Raw genomic sequence first — 6,000 nt, 5'->3', positions numbered from 1 at the left:
GCACAAACCTAAGACAGCATTGATACATAAGATAAGGTTTGGCAGTAAGAGCATAAGCAAGTTGGGAGAATTCAGGCGAATGCTGAGGTCTGGCCACAATCCTAGTGGAGTCACCAGGTTCGCGTGGAATAAGCGAGAACACCAGGAATGAGGAACAAATACCAAATACATGTAGGAAATAATGAATTTTCCCCGAAAAGCTAGGGACAAAGAACATGCTCTAGAACTGGGTGAGTCAATATGGGTTAAAGCCAGGCTCCAACCCAACTGTTGGCTGAAGGCACTTGAGTCAGAGCCAAACGGCCTAGTTGTCTCCTTGTGGCGTGATTTTTACTACATTCAAATCTGTGCAGGCGTTCTTTAGTTCTTGGGATCCTTCTGTCTCATTTAACTCATCCTACGGCTCTGTCGTAGGGAGTATACCACAGTATCCTCCATGCACACCACAGTATCCTCCATGCACACCACAGTATGCTCCATGCACACCACACTATGCTCCATGCACACCACAGTATGCTCCATGCTCACCACAGTATGCTCCATGCACATGCTCAACAGGACTCTCGCAACATTATTTGAAGAGTCTTCAGGTCAGCTCATTTTGAAAGTTCTCAGGTATGCTGGTCACCCTAATGTCATAAAGAGACAACCATCAACCTAACCAAAGAACCCAACACAATTCAACATCTTAGAGATATCTGTGAAGACACATTCTATCAAAGATACAGAAAGCACAGCACTGATAAACAGAGTTTTTATTTTCGATAATACTATGCATATAATTTATTTTTTTATTCAACTTATTATGTCCACTTATTATTTTTTTGTACACATTTGTTTGTATAGCATGCGTGTGTTATGTCTAGATCCTTTGGCTTCCTTCATTGGGGATCCGCATGCAGAATCTTCCAGCGCTCTATAAATGAATTATAGCTCATACCAGTCCGGGTGAAGTTCGAAGTTTCTAACCATAGTTTTGATACTTAATCCAATGCCGAAGACAGAATTCATAAAGATTATTACGTCTGCATTAATCCTGCTATAATTTCCCTTTAATACCGACAAGCTCAACAAAGAAAATATCTCGAATGCTTCTGCAATCGTTTACCAAATAAATATCCCTAATAGCACTTGATTTGAATCAGGATACGATAGCGAGGCCTTCTCATTCCAGAAATACCTTCCATCTCATGTAACTTATATAAAACAAACATGGAAGCGCGTTCTCTCTGTGTTTTAAAGTCCTATTTTATATTCCCCTTTATAGTATCTGCTTCTTGGATGTCGGGGCGTGGGATGGGGACGGTGCCTCAGTCTATGGACCGGCAGATGAAGTGAAATGGGTGATGTCCTCTCACTTCTCCATCGGTGAGAAATCCTCTCTATCAATCTAGCTGAACACTGAGGCATTCGATCCGTTGACCAATGAGTGGCCATTGGCAACCAGTTCTCTAAAGCCTTTTTACACTGGAAGATAACGTTTCAGTAGCAGTTTAAATCAGTGGCTTAATGCAAAGCCCTGCCCCCCCCCATTAGCTTTGTTAATGCCCCCCTTTAAATTGCTGTGTCTTTGAATTAAATGCGTGATATTGATGCACACTTATGGAGCAAAGAAACACAGTTAGTGGTACGTTAACTTCTTCTTTATGAAACAGACACCATTAACAGCGGATTAGGGCAAGTTTCAAAGGACCCAATTCTGCTGTAAGAAGCCTAGGGGGGTCTAAGACCTAGGGGCCCCGCTGCAATGACGGTAGGGCCTTTGAATGAAGACAAAAATATGTAAATGTTACTCCAATGCAGCTCCAAAGAATCATTGTAATGTAACAAAATATATTAAAATACATTAATATCTGGTAAGAATCTATTCTATTTTGAGAGATCTCTAACCATATAGCCCTTGATGTACTGGAACACCATCATTCCCAACAAGTCAGTCTAAGAACACTGGTGTAAAGGAGGTCCCCGCAGTCCCACCAAACGTGACAAACCCAGACCTCAATGCCTTTTTCCTGACACTAAGATGTGTGTAAGTACGGACGTGAGTGTGTAAGTATGTTTCTATGTGTGTGTTTAAATATGCTAGTGTGTGTATGTTAGTATGTGTGAGTATGTTTCTATGTGTATGTTAATATGTATGCAGTGGCGGAACTACCGGGGTCGCAGGGGTCGCGACTGCGACTGGGCCCTGAGTTCTGCCACTCAAGGGGGCCCGGACTGGCCCACCGGGATACCGGGAAATTTCCCGGTGGGCCCACAGATTCGGCCGGCGGAGCAGGATTGGAAGCCGCCTCCGGCGCCAGGGGCGGGCTGGGCAGGGTGACAATTGCTCCCCAGGCTGCCCAAAATCTAATCTAAGCGGCCGCTGGGTGCTGATGCGTCCGGCCGGCGCTACTATAATACTTGTTTTTTTAATTTAATATGGCAAGCTGGTCCGGCTTGTCATATTAAATTTTACAAATGTATTAAAGCAGCGCCGGCAGGCGGCATCAACACCCAGCGGCCGTGTGCGATGGCTGCCTAGTGATGGGAGCAGCGTGAAGGGTGAAAGCTCCGCCCCCCCGCACTCAGACTGCTGGAGCACCGGATGTCGTGTCAGTGACTTCCTGTCAGGATAGAGAAGAGAACAGTGTGCGGCTATCAGAGGACGGAAGTGAAGAGAAGTAGAAGGTCAGTAAACTAATGTATTTTTTGTACAAACTGTTTAAAAACAAAAAAATCGGCATGTGTGTGTATGTAAGTGTGTCCCCCTATATGCCACTCTGCCTCCAGAAATGCCTTATACCCCCCCTATATGCCGCTCTGTCCCATGATATGCCTTTTGAGGCATTTCTGGATGCAGAGTGACATATAGGGGATTAAAAGGCATATCTGGAGGCAGAGTGGAATATAGGAGGGTATAAAGCATATCGGGGAGGCAGAGTGGCATATAGGAGGCATAAGGCTTTTCTGGAGATAGAGTGCCCCATGATATGCCTTTTAACCCCCTTTATGCCACTCTGTCTCCAGAAATGCCTTTTAACCCCTATATACCACTCTGCCTCTATAAATGCCTTTTAACCCCTATATACCACTCTGTCTCTATAAATGCCTTTTAACCCCCTATATGCCACTCTGCCTCCAGAAATGCCTTATACCCCCGTATATGCCACTCTGTCCCATTATATGCCTTTTAACCAGAGTGGTGTATAGGGGTATAAGGCATTTCTGGAGGCAGAGAGGCATATAGGGGGTTAAAAGGCATATCAGGGGGCAGAGTGGCAAGCCTGGGGCAGATGTACATAACTGGGGGGGTCAGGTTGGCGAATAAAAGGAAATAAAAACAAAAATGTAGATAGAAGGGGGTAGGGATAGGGTAGATAGCCTGAGAAGGGGGGGAGAGGGGGTAGATGGTGTGAGAGGAGGGTAGATTGGGTTGGGGGGGGCCCTTAACAGATTCTCGCACCGGGGCCCTAAGGCTACTAGGTACGCCCCTGTATGTATGTGTAAGTATGTTGGTGTGTGTACGTATGTTAATATGTGTATGTTAGTGTGTGTTATTGTGTGTGTGTGTTGGAATTACAATTCTATTAAATGGCCAAACAGCATTTGTCATCTCAACAAACTAATTTATTAAATGCAGTTTATGTCAATACCTTTGTTATGTAAGTCACTGGATCTACTTTTGTTTCAGCCCATGTGCTGCTTCGGGGTGATGAGGTGTGCAGTTTCTCTACAGCTAACATGCCGTACTTTGTGTTCTTCGCATCAATATTCAAAGAATTTAAAGTCAAGAAATGTGAGTCTTGTTTTTCAAGACATGTCCTATCAGATTAGAATCCAATATGCAGAATGTTCTAAGAAACCTGCAATATTCACCCCCCCCCCAAAAAAAAGACTAGAGAAACATTCCATTTCATTAAAAGAAACATTCCATTTAATTAAGAAGAAACATTTCATTTCATTAAAAAGAAACATCCTATTTCATTAAAAGAAACGTTCCATTTCATGGTTGAAACCCAGAAGCTCCTGCTTCAGGATAGGCTTCTAGAGCGGCCTGGTTGACAGAGCATAGAGCAATTGAAGTTCTTTCTTTCAGCTTGATCAGAGTATATTTCGGATCCGTCCACTCAGTGGCTATATACATGTGGTAAGGATCGGCAGAGTGTTCCGTATTCTTGGAGGGAATTCTGCGTAGCATCACGAAAAATGTGAAAAAGGCAAAACATCCTATCAGAAGCAGAACATAGACTAATTTCTCCGGGCCTTCTTCTTCTGTACTACTGGCTGGTGACGTAGGAGAAAGGACCGCCGTGCAGCTGACACATTTTCCATACAACTCACCATACAATGTCTCATTATCACTGACAGATGCCATGGAAAGGCCTGGTCTCTTTAGATCTCTTCCTATAAAGAGAAACAGAGAACAAGGTCAGGAGAAATCAATTGTAACATTCTATACTTAGAGGAACTGTTTGCAGAACCCTGGGTTGCCCCAAGCTCAGTCCGGAGGGGAAGATTGTTGGTTTTATAACAGGAAGTGACATCAAATGTTATTGTTAACGCTGAGCAGCGATACAGAGACTAACAGAGTCACGAAAATTTTTATTAAACACATATATGAATGCCACCCACAGCAAATAAAGGGGTGAGCTGCTCCTCCATTATGCATGGTCCATAACCCCCAACATCTCAGGTGTCCAGGTTTGGTGCCTAAAGTGGAAAGTGCCATTGGAGGACTACCTCGTCACCTCAAACGAAGAGCCACCACGCGGTGTTTAGCTGCAAAGCATTGTGAGGTGATGTGTGGAGCTGCACATGTAGGTCTGTGATGAACCAGCTCCCTGGGCCAGTTATATTGGATCAGAAGACCTTCCCAACTGACCCATTATGCCACAATACCCACAAAAGCAGGACAGTGGGGCAGCCACGTGGGCCCAAAAATCTGAAATGTCCTATGCAAAGGCGGGCTGGGCCGGGGGGCAATTGCCCCCCAGGCCGCCCGAAATATAATCTAAACGGCAGCTGGGTGCTGATGCCGCCGGCTGGCGCTACTTTAATACTTTTTTTAAAATTGAATATTGCAAGCCGGATCGGCTATTAAATGAAAAAAAATAGTATTAAAGCAGCGCCGGCCGGCGGCATCAGCACCCAGCGGCCGTATGCGATGGCCGCCAAGTGATGGGAGCAGCGTGAGGGGTGAAAGCTCCGCCCCCTCGCACTCACCTTTCACCCCTCACGCTGCTCCCATCACTAGGCGCCCATCAGATTGTTGGAAATCGAATCTAATCGGCCGCTGGGTGCTGATGCTGCCGGCCGGCGCTACTTTAATACTTTATTTATTTATTTTTAATATGGCAAGCCGATCCGGCATATTAAATAAATAAAAAAAGGATTAAAGTAGCTCCGGCCGGTGGCATCAGCACCCAGCGGCCGTTTAGATAAGTTTTCCAGCAGTCTGAAAGGTGAGGGGTGAAAGGTGAGTGCGAGGGGGCGGAGCCACTTCACGTGACTTGCCCCCCAGGCCTTAGGCTGCCAGCCCTCCCCTGGTCCTATGACAAAGGTATATGGGAGGTATAATAGTTTAGTCAAGACTTTCAGGAAACATCACAGGTTGAGACATGCTTTATAAAGGATCTTCCAGGCTATAAACATTATGATTTCAATAGGTTCAAACCACAACTCTCCTGCAAACTCTGAAGGACCATAGTTAAGTTGAAGATGTTTGACCCAAGTTTTTACTTGGCATGCTACTTTACCCTGCATACCTCCCAACAGTCCCGATTCTCAGGTATTGTCATGCTGTCCCGCTAAGCGATCCCACTATACCACTTTTGGATTTAGTAAGAATCTGAATTCTGTGTTCTAAAAAAATCTAACTTAGTACCTGATGAATACAAACGCCTACCCTTTTATGATCTACTGGTTATTTTTACTCTTTTAAAGAGATTTGTCTGCTATGACAACGTTATTGTAAATGTTCTAGGAGCGTTTGTCTTTTTTTTTTTTACTTAAATGGAG

The sequence above is a fragment of the Spea bombifrons genome, chromosome 2, assembly GCF_027358695.1.
Source record: "Spea bombifrons isolate aSpeBom1 chromosome 2, aSpeBom1.2.pri, whole genome shotgun sequence".
In the NCBI taxonomy this organism is placed as follows: Eukaryota; Metazoa; Chordata; class Amphibia; order Anura; family Pelobatidae; genus Spea; species Spea bombifrons.
This window is presented reverse-complemented; position numbering follows the sequence as displayed.